At 48.2% G+C, this 16361-nt stretch overlaps 1 long non-coding RNA gene across 1 annotated transcript; it reads left to right on the top strand.

Moving 5' to 3' along the window:
- The first annotated feature begins 352 nt into the window (after positions 1-352).
- Positions 353-13633, top strand: LOC131383825 (uncharacterized). The gene is made up of 3 exons (XR_009214178.1): positions 353-495; positions 12831-12960; positions 13355-13633. It is a non-coding gene; the product is annotated as an uncharacterized LOC131383825 (long non-coding RNA).
- Positions 13634-16361: the final 2728 nt, after the last annotated feature.

The following is a 16361-nucleotide window of genomic DNA, read 5'->3' as shown; positions in this document are numbered from 1 at the left end:
TCGCACGCGGCTTTCGGACTCCGTGGCTACACTGTCGGGCCGGGATTTCGCGATTTCGAGGGGGGATGCTCGGCTTCCTCCCACTAACGTGGGGCCTCGGCCAGGGCCGAGTTCCGCGGGGGAGAGCCCCAGGGTTCTGCCACCGCACCGTTGACCTAGAATGCACGTGGGGACAGCCAAAGGTCCAGTCTCCAGTCTCGGAACCTGCGGGCCCCTGAACACGTCTGCCTGCTTGGTCTTCTTTGAACCCGAGTCCCACCGCCCACCAGGATCCTAACGGCGCCGGCCTCGGGAACTCCCACGCACGCGCCGTTCAAACGTCCCTGCCCTCCGCGGCCCAATCACCGCGCACCTTGTTTGGACGTTGGACAGGAAGCGTCCTATCAGCTAGCGCGATCCTAGAGACTGACCAGGAACCGCGACGCCCGTTCGAGTGGGCAGTGCCAGTGCGCTGAAGGGCAAGCTGCAGGGGAAGCCTGTGCCTTATTTAGTAAGGTTAGCTTGACTAAGGGAACGAAGGGCGTCACACTGCTTTTGGAAACAGGTGGTGAGGCTGGCGTCGCCATGTTTTCTAAGGGACTTTCTCAGGGTCAGATCCAAAAATGAGTGGTCCTTTAGGGGCTTTTTTTTTTTTTTTTGATACGTTGTCTCACTCTGTCACCCAGGCTGGAGTGCAGTGGCGCGATCTCGGCTCACTGCAACCTCCGCCTCCCGGGTTCAAGCAATTCTCTTGCCTCAGCCTCCAGAGTAACTGCGATTACAGGCGCCCGCCACCAAGCCAGGCTAATTTTTGTATTTTAAGTAGAGACGGGGTTTCACCATGTTGGCCAGGCTGGTCTTGAACCCTTGACTTCAAGTGATCCGCCAACCTCAGCCTCCCAAAGGGGCTTTTAAATGTAAGGGCCGAGCAGGGGCTCCGAGTGGGCATGAAAGGTTGGGAGGGGCCCTAGCCATTGCCTTTTTTGTTATTGTTAAGGCTGACTTTTTTTTTTTTTTTTTTTTTTTGAGGCTGTCGCCCATTCTAGAATGCAGTGGCGTGATCTTGACTCACTGCAGCCTCGACTTCCCTGGCTCAAGTGATCCTCCCACCTCAGCCTCCCGAGTTGCTGGGACCACAGGTGCCACCACCACACCCGACTAATTTTTTTCTTTATATATTTTTTTTTGTAGCGACGGGGTTTCGAACTCCGGGACTCAACGGAGCTTCCCATCTCAGCCTCTGGGTGAGATTATAGGCGTTAACCGTGACTCCCTGCCCAGTAAAAAAAACCTCAAACACGCCAGGCGCAGCGGCTCACGCCTGTAATCCCAGCACTTTGGGAGGCCAAGGCAGGTGGATCACCTGAAGTCAGGAGTTCGAGACCAGCCTGGCCAACATGGCGAAATCCCGTCTCTACTAAAAATAACAAAAATTAGCTGGGCGTGGTGGCGGGCGCCTGTAATACCAGTGATTCGGGAGGCTGAGGCAGGAGAATTGCTTGAACCCAGGAGGCAGAGGTTGCAGCCAGCCAAGATCGCGCCATTGCACTCCAGCTGGGGCAACAAAAGTGAAACTGTCTCAAAAAAACAAACAAAACGACAACAACAACAAAAAAAACATTGCTGGGCTCAGTGGCTCATGCCTGTAATCCCAGCACTTTGGGAGGCCAAGGCAGGCGGATCACTTGAGGTCAGGAGTTTGAAACCAGCCTGGCCAACATGGTGAAACCTTTTCTCTACTAAAAATACAAAAAAATTAGCCCAGCGTGGCGGTGGATGCCTGTAATCCCAGCTACTTGGGAGGCTGAGACAGGAGAATCCTTTGAACTCGGGAGGTGGAGGTTGCAGTGAGCGGAGATCATGCCATTGCACTCCAGCCTGGGCGACAGAGCGAGGCTTTGTCTCAAAAAAAAAAAAAAAAAAAAACCCAAACATTTAAAAAAAAAAAAAACAAAAAACAAACAAGGCCAGGCACGGTGGCTCATGCCTGTAATCTAGTACTTTGGGAGGCTCAGGCAGGCCGATCACTTGAGGCCAGGAGTTGGAGACCAGCCTGGCCAACATGGTGAAACCCTATTTCTACTAAAAATACAAAAATTAGCCGGGCGCGGTGGCTCACGCTTGTAATCCCAGCACTTTGGGAGGCCGAGGCGGGCGGATCACGAGGTCAGGAGATCGAGACCATGGTGAAACCCAGTCTCTACTAAAAATACAAAAAAATTAGCCGGGCATGGTGGTGGGCGCCTGTAGTCCCAGCTACTTGGAGAGGCTGAGGCAGGAGAATGGCGTGAACCCGGAAGGCGGAGCTTGCAGTGAGCTGAGATCGCGCCACTGCACTCCAGCCTGGGTGATAGAGTGAGACTCTGTGTCAAAAAAAAAAAAATTAGCCAGGCATGGTGGTGGGAGCCTGTAATCCCACAGGCTGAGGCAGAAGAATTGCTTGAACCTGGGAGGTGGAAGTTGCAGTGAACCGAGATTGCGCCACTGCACTCCAGCCTAGGCGACAGAGCAAGACTCCATCTCAAAAAAGAAAACAAAACAAAACAAAAATGAAAAAAAAAATTAGCTGGGCGTGGTGGCGGGCGCCTGTGGTCCCAGCTCAGCAGGAGGCTGAGGTGGGAGGATCTCTGGAGCCTGGGAGTTTGAGGCTGTAGTGAGCTGTGATTGCACCACTGCACCCCAGCCTGAGTGACACAGTGAGACCCCATCTCCATACACAACAAAAGCAAAAGAGGAATACAAAAATAACTATATATTTTTAGTGTTTGCATTTAAGAAACTGATACTTTTAACACAGTAATACATTACAATATAATTATTATACTCACAACATTGTTATAAGAGAAAAATAATACATAAGGCAAGGTAATGAGGCCTAGTTCCTTTTTTTTTTTTTTTTGAGACGGAGTCTCGCTCTGCCACCCAGGCTGGAGTGCAGTGGTGCGATCTCGGCTCACTGCAAGCTCCGCCTCCCGGGTTCATGCCATTCTCCTGCCTCAGCCTCTCTGAGTGGCTGGGACTACAGGCACCCGCCACCACACCCGGCTAATTTTTTTTGTATTTTTAGTAGAGACGAGGTTTCACCGTGGTCTCGATCTCCTGACCTCGTGATCTGCCCGCCTCGGCCTCCCAAAGTGCTGGGATTACAAGCGTGAGCCACCATGCCCGGCCGGCCTAGTTCCTAATGAGGGTTTTCTTTCAATTCAATGTCTCTGGGTCCAGAATACTTGCTTGAGGCTAAAATAAAGGTTTAAATTTTAGAGTTTTGGCTGGGTGTGTTGGCTTGGGCCTGTAATCCTTGCACTTTGGGGAGCCAAGATAGGAGAATGGCTGGAGCCCAGGAATTTGAGGTTACAGAAAGCTATGATCATGCCATTGCACTTCAGCCTGGGCAACAGAATGAAACCCTGGCTCTTAAGAAGGTAAGAAAAGTTCCAATAAGTATCCCCAATTTCCTAGTTGAGGACCTGTCGGAGTTGTTCCCCTTCTCCACCAGGGACTTCCTCTGGGTCTCCTACACCTGCTCTGCCTAATTTCTTCTCCCTCAGGATCTAAGAGGGAAAAAATTAAAATTAAAAATTAAAACAATTAAAAACTACCTTTTTAATTAAAAAAAATTTTTTTTTGAGACAGAGTCTTGCTCTGTTGCCCAGGCTGGAATGCAATGGGGTGATCTCCGCTCACTGCAACCTCCGCCTCCCAGGTTCAAGCGATTCTCCTGCCTCAGCCTCCCGAGTAGCTGAGACTATAGGCTCCCGCCACCACACCTGGCTAATTTTTGTATTTTTAGCAGAGACAGGGTTTCACCATATTGGCCAGGTTGGTCTCGAACTCCTGACCTTGTGATCTGCCTGCCTCAGTTTCTCAAAGTGCTGGGATTACAGGCGTGAGCTACCATGCCTGGCCAACCACCTTGTCTCCTAGATGGGACAAAAAAAGCTGAGATCTGTGGTATCCGAAGTTGGGGATCCCAAGGAGAAGGGAGGTTCCAAAAGATCCTGCTGAGACAAGAGAACCTTTGTATGCCTCAAGTCAGACTTCTCAGGGCCTATCATTTGCAAAGATCTCCCACTACAGAAACTGTCTGGGGCAATTTCAATACCTTTTCTAGGCATTTCCATTCTCTTAGATTCCAGGTGGCACCAGGCTGCTTCCAGGCTTGTGGAATATAACAATGGATTTCTTTTTCCTTGTTCTTTTTTGTTTATTTATTTGTATATCAATGGGTTTCTAAAAGTAACACAACTGGCCAGGCACGGTGGCTCACGCCTGTAATCTCAGCACTTTGGGAGAACGAGATGGGCAGATCACCTGATGTCAGGAGTTCGAGACCAGCCTGACCAACATGGCGAAACCCCATCTCTACTAAAAATACAAAAATTAGCTGGGCGTGTTGGCATGCACCTGTAGTCCCAGCTACTCAGGAGGCTGAGACAGGAGAATCACTTGAAGCTGGGAAGCGGAGGTTGCAGTGAGCCGAGATCCTGCCACTGCACTCCAGCCTGGGTGACAGATTGAGATTCTGTCTCTAAATAAATAAATAAATAAATGTAACACAACTAAAATCTTTTCTTCACTCTCCCCTTTCCCTGTGAATGATACAGAGAGAGAGGGCTGCAACGTGCAGGTAGGGAGGAAAGCTACATTTTGTTTAACATATAACTGAATTCAGGTCTTGTACCACATTCTTTTTAAAGAGGGTCCCTTTAATTATCACGCTTAATCTTCGTGACAGCCCTAAGAGGGAGAAGTTATTATCCTTGGAAATTAAAGCAGAAAGGCTAAGTCTCTTGCCAGTGAGGAGCAGAGGTTAAGTTTGCTTTGTAAATGGGAATTCTCAAGGAAACATAAGCTCTTTGGAAAGGGGCCCAAAGATGACTTAAGTGTTTGAAGCTTTAGGTACGTTGCTTTTGGTTGGAGTGGGAGAGTTGTGAAGGTCAGTCCATGCCTGGAATCCTTCCAAGGTGAAGATCAGTGTTTCCTGTGCCAGTCATTTAAAAAGATTAGAATGGGCCGGGCACGGTGGCTCATGCCTGTAATCCCAGGGACTGGGAGGCCGAGGCAGGAGGATCACTTGAGCCCCGAAGTTCGAGACCAGCCTGGGCAACATGATGAAACCAGGTCCCTACAAAAAATGCAAAAATTAGCGAGGCATGGTGGTGCACGCCTGTAGTCCTAGCTCCTTGGTAGGCTGAGGTGGGAGGATCACTTGAGCCTAGGAAGTCGAGGCTGCAGTGAACTGTGATTGCACCACTACACTGCAGCCTAGCGATGGAGTGAGACCCTTTGTCTGTCTCTGTCTCTCTCTCACACACACACATGCATGCATGCACACACACACACACACAGTAGCACGAGTTGGGATCTCAGTTCTTTTATCCAGATTGAGGGTGATACCTTCCAGAAGTCTAAATGAATCAGCCTGAGAGAGTGATGGAAATGGGAGATACCCTAGTAGCCAAGGAATGGAACACTGAAGCCGACTGTACTTCTGTTGATGGCTGTTGTGATATCTCGGTTCTTCTTGGTTTAAAAGAATTTAGACAAGAGACACAACAAAAAAAGTGTAGCATATAGTAATTTATTGCAAAAGAAAAAATATTTTGTAAGTTAGATGCCACAGCCTGGGAAACCTGTTTCTACTAAGAATAGAAAAATTAGCTGTGCGTGGTGGCACACACCTGTAGTCCCAGCTACTCGGGAGGCTGAGGTGGGAGGATTGCTTGAGCCCGGGATGTGGAGGTTGTAGTGAGGTGAGATCGCATCTCTGCACTCCAGCCTGGGTGCCAGAGCGAGACTCTGTTTCAAAGAAAAAAAAAATTTAGGTGCAGAATAGACAGGACATCCTGACAGTGTGAGGATTCAGGGCGGGCTGCTGGTAAGGATGAGACAGCAAAGACTGACACTAGGAAGAGTCCCTTTATGGGAGTCTTACACGATTATTCATAAAGGGATGGGAAGAGGTGTCACTAGTAAGCTTGTTCAGGGTGGTCCTCTGGGTGCACATGCGCAGTAGCTGTACATACTTGTTCATACCTTGTCATTCAGCATCTTAAATCTCCACCCAGGGGTGTGTTTTTACTGTTATAATGAGGAAAGGATCAGTTTGAGGACCGGTAAAATGAAAATGTGCATGCTCTCTAGAAGGGACAGTCCCTACTGAAGATAGCTTTGCTTGAATGAGCTCAATTACAATGCGAATGCTGAGGCTTATTATGTTGGTCACCACAGCCGCTGCATCCCGAGAACATGATCATCAACCTTCAAGGCTTCTCCAAGAATGTATACTGTAGTGTGTCTCACTGCTTAGAGATAGCACAACATACTAGGAAGCAGCCTTCCTGTTGGCCAAGCTCTATCTCCCTCAGATAACCCTTTGGAAATAACTGCCTACCACAGACCCCGTACTTTACACAGGTAATGCATTTAAATCTCACATGACATTTCTGTGAAATAGGTAGCATGATCCCAGCTTCACAGATGAACCCCCAACTTGCTTACTTCCAACACCTGCTGCCAGGTGGAGCCAGGGTTCAAAGGAGGGTCTCCTGATTCCAAGGCCTGACCTCTTCTCTCTGAACTATGAATGAACCTATTTGCATTTCCTGTGCCTCATAGCCTGTAAAGGGGGTGAATTATGGAATGAGGGTCTGCTGTACGCCTCTAGGAGTAAAAAGGCAATCTATTCCTTTGGGTGGAGGAGAAGCACCGAGGAAAGAGGAAAGCAAAGACAATCGTTTTCTTTTTTTCTTTCTTTTTTTTTTATTGAGACGGAGTTTCCCTCTGTCGCCCAGGCTGGAGTGCAGTGGCCCGATTTCGGCTCACTGCAACCTCCACCTCCCAGGTTCAAGCGATTCTCCTGCCTCAGTCTCCCGAGTAGCTGGGACTACAGGTGCGCACCACCACGCCTAGCTAATTTTTTTATTTTTATTTTTTTTTGAGACAGAGTCTCGCTCTGTCGCCCAGGCTGGAGTGCAGTGGCACCATCTCGGCTCACTACAAGCTCCGCCTCCCGGGTTCACGGCATTCTCCCGCCTCAGCTTCCCGAGTAGCTGGGACTATAGGCGTCCGCCACCATGCCCGGCTAATTTTTTGTATTTTTAGTAGAGACGGAGTTTCACCATGTTAGCCAGGATGGTCTCGATCTCCTGACCTCATGCTCCTCCCGTCTTGGCCTCCCAAAGTGCTGAGATTACAGGCATGAGCTACCGCGCCGGGTCTTTTTTTTTTTTTTTTGTCGCCTAGGCTGGAGTGCAGTGGGGCCATCTCAGCTCACTGCAACCTCTGCCTCCTGGGTTCTGTGGGTGGCAAGCCACCCAGGCGCCGAGGCAAGAGACCGAGGACACGAGCTGTTCCAGTATAATAAAAAATAAAACAAGAATAGTTATACCAGATATAGATCTTAGATATGATTCTATATGAATATCATTAATCATTAGTTTGTAGCAATTACTCTTTATTCCAATATTATAATAATCCTCGCTCTATAATCATAACCTAGGAAAAACCAGGCCATACAGAGATAGGAGCTGAGGGGACATAGTGAGGTGTGACCAGAAGACAAGAGTGCGAGCCTTCTGTTATGCCCGGACAGGGCCACCAGAGGGCTCCTTGGTCTAGTGGTGATGCCAGCGTCTGGGAAGACGCCCAGTGCCAGGTGGACTATGGTCTAGCGGTAGCAAAAACTGTCAAGGAACAACACCCGCTACTTAGCAGACCGGGAAAGGGAGTCTCCTTTTCCCCGGGGGAGTTTAGAGAAGACTGCTCCTCCACCTCTTTTGGAGGGCCTGACATCAGTCAGGCTCACCTGCAGTTATCTGGAGGCCTAACGGTCTCCCTGTGATGCTGTGCTTCAGTGGTCACACTCCTAGTCCGCCTTCATGTTCCATCCTGTACACCTGGCTCTGCCTTCTAGATAGCAGTAGTAAATTAGTGAAAATACTAAAAGTCTCTGATATGCAAAAATAATGGCGTAAGCTGTCTTTCTCTTTGTCTCCTCTCTCTCTCTGCCTCAGCTGCCAGGCAGGGAAGGGCCCCCTGTCCAGTGGACACGTGACCCACGTTACCCATCATTGGAGATGACTTACACTCTTTACCCTGCCCCTTTTGCTTTGTATGCAATAAATAACAACGCAGCCAGACATTCGGGGCCACTACCGGTCTCCACGCATTGGTGGTAGTGGTCCCCCGGGCCCAGCTGTCTTTTCTTTTCTCTCTTTGTCTTGTGTCTTTATTTCTACACTCGCTTGTTGCCACACACAGGGAGAAGCCCACTGACCCTGTGGGGCTGGACCCTACAGGTTCAAGTGATTCTCCTGCCTCAGTTTCCTGAGCAGCTGGGATTACAGGCGCGTACCACCATGCCAGGCTACTTTTTGTATTTTAGTAGAGACAGGGTTTCACCATGTTGGTTAGGCTGGTCTCAAACTCCTGACCTCGTGATCCGCCTGCCTCAGCCTCTCAAAGTAATGGGATTACAGGCATGAGCCACCGTGCCTGGCTGAGACTCTACTTTCAGTTCTTTTGCCTAGTACCTGGAATTGCCGGATCATATCGTAATTCTGTGTTTCTGCTTTTACTTTTTTGAGAAACTACCATATTGTTTTCCACAATGGCTGCACCATTTTTGCATTCCCATCGACAGTGCACGAGAGTTTTAATTTCTCCACATTATCATCAGCACTTATTTTCTGAGTGTTAATATTTCTTTTCTTTCTTTCTTTTTTTTTTTTTTTAAGACGGAGTCTTGCTCTGTCACCCATGCTGGAGTGCAATGATGTGATCTCGGCTCACTGCAACCTCCACCTCCGGGGCAATTCTCCTAACTCAGCCTCCTGAGTAGCTGGGATTACAGGTGCCGGCCACCACGCCTGGCTAATTTTTGTATTTTTAGTAGAGACAGGGTTTCACCATGTTGGCCAGACCAGTCTCAAACTCCTGTCCTTGTGATCCACCTGCCTCGGGCTCCCAAAGTGTTGGGATTACAGGCATGAGCCATGGTGCCTGGCCTGATGTTTCTAATAGTTGCCATTATAATGAGGATGAGGAAAGTATATATTTTTGAATATTGACCACAGCCTCACCCTAATTGTCCCTGCTGAAAACAATTGCTTTCTTAATTTGTTTGTTTGTTTTATTTGAGAGAGAGGGTCTCCCTTAATTGCCCAGGCTGGAGTGCAGTGGCACAATCATAGCCCATTGTAGCCTCAAACCTCTAGGCTCAAGTGATCCCTCTCAGCCTCCTGAGTAGCTGGGGAATGCAGGCGCATGCCACCATGCCCTGTTGCTTTATTTTTTAGTTTTTGAGATGGAGTCTTGCTCTGTCGCTCAGGCTGGAGTGCAGCGGTGCGATCTCGGCTCACTGCAACCTCTGCTTCCTTGGTTCAAGTGATTCTCCTGCCTCAGCCTCCTGAGTAGCTGGGATTACAGGCACACGCCACCATGCCTGGCTAATTTTTATATTTTTAGTGGAAACGGGGTCTCACCATGTTAGTCAGGCTGGTCGCAAACTCCTGACCTCGTGATCCGCCCACCTTGGCCTCCCAAAGTGTTGGGATTACAGGCGTGAGCTACCACGCCCGGCCTATCATATTCCCTTCTACACAGGCATAAGCAATCTGACAAATGATATCTCCGTTTGTTGCACACACGATCATCCTGTATTTGGATGTGTTGTATTTATTTTTATCCTTTATCATCAAGCATTTCCGAGCATAGTAATGTGGTTTTACCCTCTTGTTGTCTTCTTAATTTCACTTGGTATCTCTTAAAGTAGGCCTTATTCTTTTCTTCCTTCTTTCTTTTTTTTTTTTTTTTCCTGAGACACGCAAGCTGGAGTGGGCATGGAAGTGCAGTGATGCCATCTCGGCTCACTGCAACCTTTGTGTCCCAGGCTCATGCAATTCTCCTGCCTCAGGCTCCTGAGTAGCTGGAATTACAGACATGTGCCACCACACCTGGCTAATTTTTATATTTTTAGTAGACATGGGATTTCGCCATGTTGGCTGGGCTGGTCTTGAACCCCTGGCCTCAAGCAATCCACTGCCTCAGCCTCCCAAAGTGCTGGGATTAAGGTGTGAGCCACTGCACCTAGCCTGAATTTTGGCTTTGAATACCCTAAGCTTAGAAGATCTGTGTGCTCCTCCTGGCTGGCCTCAGAGGGGCCACAGTTCACCAAGCCAGGTTTGTGGGCCTGCCCTTGTTTCTCATGGTGTAGCTTGACATTAGAAGCTTCCCAGAACTCTGTATGTAAGTAATTTGGTGACTTGGCATTTAGGATGGAAACAGCTGTTTCTGGTGTTCTGTTGAGATGTCAGTTTTTTGAGAAATCTGTTTCCATGGAAATGCCGACATTTACGTTCTTGTTTGTTTGTTTGTTTGTTTGTTTTGAGACCAGAGTCTCTGTCACCTAGGCTGGAGTGCAGTGGCACAATCTCGGCTCACTGCAACCTCTGCCTCCTGGGTTCAAGCGATTCTCCTGCCTCAGCCTCCTGAGTAGATGGGATTACAGGCGCACACCACGCCAGGCTAATTTTTCTGTATTTTTATTAGAGGCAGGGTTTTACCATGTTGGTCAGGCTGGTCTCGAACTCCTGACCTCGTGATCCGCCCACCTCGGCCTCCCAAAGTGCTAGGATTACAGGCGTGAGCCACCGCGCCCGGCCTTTTTTTTTTTTTTGAGATGGAGTCTCACTCCCATTGCACAGGCAGGAGTACATTGGTGCCATCTCAGCTCACTGCAACCTCCACCTTCTGGGTTCAAGCAACTGTCCTTCCTCAGCCTCCCGAGTACTTGGGATTACAGGCGTGTGCCACCACGCCCTGCTAATTTTTTAGTATTTTTAGTAGACATGGGGTTTCACCATGTTGGCCAAGCTGGTCTCGAACTCCTGACCTCAGGTGATTCACCCGCCTCAGCCTCCCAAAGGCATGAGCCACCGCGCCTGGTCTTTTTTTTTTTTTTTTGAGACAGATTTTCTGTCACCAGGCTGAGTGCAGTGGCTGACTCAGTCATGCAATTCCATTCTGCCTCAGCCTCCCAAGTAGCTGGGATTACAGGTGCCCGCCACTATGCTGGGCTGATTTTTTTTTTGAGACGGAGTCTCACTCTGTAGCCCAGGCTGGAGTGCACTGGCGTGATCTCCGCTCATTACAAGCTCCGCTTCCCGGGTTCACGCCATTCTGCCTCAGCCTCCCGAGTAGCTGGGACTACAGGCACCTGCCACCATGCCTGGCTATTTTTTTTATATTTTTAGTAGAGACAGGGTTTCACCATGTTAGCCAGGATGGTCTTGATCTCCTGAACTCGTGATCCGCCCGCCTCGGCCTCCCAAAGTGCTGGGATTACAGGTGTGAGCCACCGAGCCAGGCCGCCGGGCTGATTTTTATATTTTTAGTAGAGACGGGGTTTCACCATGTTGGCCAGGATGGTCTTCAATTCCAGGGCTCCAGTAAGTTGAGCTGCCATGCCCAGACCACCTTATAATTCTTAGTTCCAATTATCTTGTCTCTGCAAAACAAGAATAAGAAAGAACAGAAGGAAGAAATGGTCAAAAGCGAAACAAGAAAAAAGAAGAGAATTAAAAAATAAACTTAAAATAATGCAAAGGAAAAAATAGAAATAACAACCAAACAAACAAATAATAAATAAATGGCGGTCAATGGCCAGGCACAGTGGCTCATGCCTGTAATCTCAGCACTTTGGGAGGCCGAGATGGGCAGATCACGAGGCCAGGAGATCGAGACCATCCTGGCTAACACGGTGAAACCCCGTCTCTACTAAAAATACAAAAAATTAGCTGGACTTGTGGCAAGCGTCTGTAGTCCCAACTACTGGGGAGGCTGAGGCAGGAGAATGGCATGAACCCGGGAGGCAGAGCTTGCGCCAAGATCGCGCCACTGCCCTCCAGCCTGGGCGACAGAGCGAGACTACGTCTTAAAAAAAAGAAATGGGGGTCAAGAAACTGAATGTGGCCTGTGTGAGGAAGTGGTCAGTATGTCATGGGTGGCGGGACCCCTGGAGAAGCCAAAGGCCCTATCTGCAGGGCCTGAGGCCAGACACGGCCTGGGGGCTCCTCAACCACAGGGTGACAGTGAACTCAGGCTCCAGCAGCTTCGGCTCCCTCCTCTTCCTGGGCAGCCCCTCCAAATCCACTTGCTGGAGCAGCCCTTCCCTGTAACTGCCCACCCCCTCAAAGTAAGGGTCTGCTCCAGCATCCGCTCATTCGTCCACACAGACGAGACACTCTGCTGCTGCCCCCAGAGTGGCCACTGTGTTTGAACAAGTGAGGCTCTGGCCACCCACAGGCACACACATGAGGGAGAAGCCCTAGGCATGTCTTGACCGTGGGCAGCTCTTTGCCTCCACCTCACTGTTGGTCCAATACCAGGAAATCCACTCTGGTGACCGTCCCCATGTTTGTGTGTTGGATGCTGAAAGAATGAGGGTCATGACCAACTCAGTATACCACCAGAGGATATATGAGCAAACAGCAAACTGTTCTCATGAATGCAGGATGTCGGCAAGCTGACGACTGCATCTGCCACCAGAAGGAATGCTAAAGATGGTCATGCCGCAGGTGAAGTGTTCTTTGTGGTTATCTATAGGAACATCTGGAGTCTGTTTTATAAAGAAAGCAATTATGTGAGCCTGTGATAAATCAAGCAGCTGATCAACCGTTGCCTCTTCCTCCCTGTTGATTCTACCTAATAAATACGAAGGGCTGTAGAAGCTCAGGGCTGTAGAAGCTCAGGGCCCTTATTCCCTAGAAGCAAGGAGCCCCCTGACCCCTTCCTTAAAACAGATCCTTTTGTCTTTGTCTTCATTTCTGTGTTTGTCCTCTTTCATTCAGTCCCAAACCAACAGCCACAAATGGTGCCCAATCAGGGACGTGAAGGAAGAAGATCTGCTGGAGCAGAGAAACTGAAACTGACCAGACGAACGAGAAACCCCAGGACAAATCTGCTGGCAGAGGATATAAGGTCAGTGCCCTAAAGAGATACTGGGAGTGGGAAGTTTCTGAATCAGGGTAACATGGGGCAGAATTTGTCAATTGAGGAGCAACATTATGTGCAGTTGCTTAAAGTTTTACTTAAACAATCTGGTGCTCAGGTTAGTTCTCAGACACTAAGCTGCTGCAGGAGGTTGTTACGGATAACCCATGGTTTCCACAGACAGGCACTCTCGATGCGGAAAATTGGGACGGTGTAGTGGAAGGATTAAAATGGGCTTATCAAAAAGGTCTCAAAGTTGATCCTTCTGTTTCGACTTTATTCCGTACTGTCCTCCTGCCATTGTCTCCTTCTTATTCTGCCGGATAGCAGGAGCCATGTTCTGAATCTCAAATTTCAAATGAATCTTTTGTCCCACCCACAGCGCCCATTGAAATAATAAACAGGAGAGGGAGGATGAAAATTGGCCTGTACCGCCCCCTCCAGTAACGGAAACACCTGTACTGTCTCCTTCAGTAACAGAAATAGAGACCCCAATACAAAGAATTCTCCACTCTGCTGCCCCAGCTGGAGAGCCCTTCGAACCTTGTGCTTTTCCTATTTCTATAAGGCTGGATCCAAATAATCCACAGCAGTTTATTCATGAACACACCCCACTAGAGTTTAAGTTGTTGAAGAAATTAAAAGCTCATGTACTGAATAATGGAGTACAGAGCCATTTACTTTAGGCTTGCTAGAATCTGTATTTGGCGCTATGCGCCTTCCACCCTTTGATGTGAAGCATTTGGGCCGCACTTGTTTCTCTGCTAGTTCATACCTGACATGGAATTTAAATTGGCAAGAACTGTGTGCAGACCAGGCTAGACAGAATCGTGCTGCTGGACACAGGGACATTACAGAGGGTATGCTGTTGGGTAATGGCCCTTATTCAGACCTGGAACATCAAATGGCACTCCCAGAAGCTGCTTATCAGCAGTGTGCACTGGCCGCTAAACGCACGTTGGCCACAATTCCAGAGGAAGGGGGTCCCAATACAATCTTTTTTACACGCCATGCAAGGGTTGCAGGAGCACTATGCACATTTTCTTGCACGATTACTAGAGGCAGTGAGGTGTCAGATTCCTCATACCGCGGCTGCAGAGATGCTAACTTTAACTTTAGCTTTTGAGAATGCAGACGCGGATTGTAAACGTGCGCTGGCTCCTGTGAGATGTACAAAACACTTAGGAAATTTTCTCAAAGCCTGTCAAGATGTGGGAACTGAGCTTCATCGCTCTACAATGTTAGCTCAAGCAATGGCTAATTTAGTAGTGGACAAATCTAGAAAGGGCCAAGGGTCAAACTCTAAAAAGGGAAAATGTTATAATTGTGGAAAAATCAGACCTTTCAAAAAGGAATGCCATCAGACCTCTGGGCAGAAGGGATCTTATAATGCAGTACCCTACCCCCAACAGAAAAAAACACCAGAACTTTGCCCTCATTGCAATAAAGGAAATCATTGGGCTAATCAATGCCATTCACAATTTCATCAGAATGGCACCTCCCACATTGGGAAATGAGAAGGGGACCTGGACCCAGGTCCTTCAAACAATGAGGGCATTCCCCATCCAGGCCACAACCCCGCTTCAGGGGTGGATCTCCAGAGGAACATTGATTCCCTCTCCCCAGGAACACCCGGAAGCCCAGAAATAGATCTCCCACTCAGAGAACGGATTATATTAATCAGAGGAGACAAAACCACTAAAATTCCCACTGGCATTTGGAGTCCTTTGCCAACAGGATATGTGGGATTAATTTTGGGTAGAAGCCGTCTCAACTTATAGGGCATTACTATAGTCCCAGGAATTGACTCTGATCATTAAGGAGAAATTCAAGTAGTGGTAATGTCACAAGATCTGTGGGTTTTTGAACCAGGAGAATATACAACTACTGCTTATTCCCTGCAAATTACACCCTTCTCCACATAAGGAGAAAGGAGGGAATCAAGGATTTGGGAGTACAACTAGGAGGGAAATTTACCCCAACCGATAGCTTCTAATCAACCCACCTGTACAGTGCAAATTAAAGGAAAAAAGTTCTATGGGCTTATGGATATGGGAGCTGATGTGTCAGTAATATCTAAAAACAATTGGCACTGGCCGGGCGCGGTGGCTCACGCTTGTAATCCCAGCACTTTGGGAGGAAAAAAAAAAAAACAAAACAAACAAACAAACAAAAAAACAATTGGCACCCATCCTGGCCCCTGCAATTAACGACTACATCCTTAGTGGGAGTAGGAAAAGTTCAAAGTGTTCAACAGTGTGCTGAGATTTTACCTGTCTCAGACCAGATGGACAGTTGTGTACTTTTCAACCTTATGTTGCAAATATAGCTGTTAACCTACGGGGCCAAGATTTACTTACAGCATGGGATATGAGACTTACAAATGAAACTATTGACAATTCAGGATTTAAAATGTTAAAGAAAATGGGATATCAGAACGGAAAAGGCTTAGGAAAGTCCCTACAGGGAAACCCTGATCCCATATCAATACTGGGCAAACAGATAGAAAAGGGCTAGGTCGTCAGGATTTCTGACAGGGGTCATTAATATTTCTCCTCCACCCACTGCTTTGCTGCTAGAGTGGCTGACTGACAAACCTGTATGGGTGGATCAATGGCCCCTATCACAGGAGAAACTAACTCAACTCCATTAGCTGGTAAAAGAGCAATTGGATGCAGGACATATTGAAGAGTCAGCCCCTGGAATTCATCAGTATTTGTAATTCCAAAAAAGTTAGGAAAATGGCAACTGTTACATGATTTGAGGGCTATTAATGCACAGATTAAACCAATGAGTGCATTACAGCAAGATCTGCCATCCCCGGCAGTCATTCCAAGAGACTGGCCTCTTGTAGTAATAGATCTTAAAGACTGTTTTGTTGTTGTTGTTGTTGTTGTTATTATACTATTACACGAGCAGGATAGGCCTTGATTTGCCTTCTCTGTGCCTTCTGTTAATCAAAAAGAGCCTGTCTCTCATTATCAATGGAAAGTTTTACCCCAAGGCATGCTCAACAGTCCTATGTTATGTCAGCATTTTGCAGGACAGGCATTAAAGGAGCCTTGGAATATGTTTCCTACTACCTACATCATTCATTATATGGATGATATTCTTTTGGCTGCTCCTACATATCAAATTTTACATCAGTTATTCAGAGAAATAAAACGAGCTTTGACTAAATGGAATCTCAAAGTAGCTCCAGAAAAGGCGCAAACAACCTCCCCATACCAGTACTTAGGCACTATTGTTACTGAAAGAAGTGTTTGGCCTCAAAAAGTAGCTCTCCGTGGAGCGCCTCTGCCCGGCCGCCCCGTCCGGGAAGAAGTGAGGAGCGCCTCTGCCCGGCCGCCCCGTCCGGGAAGAAGTGAGGAGCGCCTCTGCCCGGCCGC

This window comes from Hylobates moloch, unplaced genomic scaffold, assembly GCF_009828535.3.
Source record: "Hylobates moloch isolate HMO894 unplaced genomic scaffold, HMol_V3 SCAFFOLD_6, whole genome shotgun sequence".
NCBI lineage: Eukaryota > Metazoa > Chordata > Mammalia > Primates > Hylobatidae > Hylobates > Hylobates moloch.
Note: the sequence above shows the minus strand (reverse complement) of the source record. Positions and strands in the feature narration are given on the sequence as shown.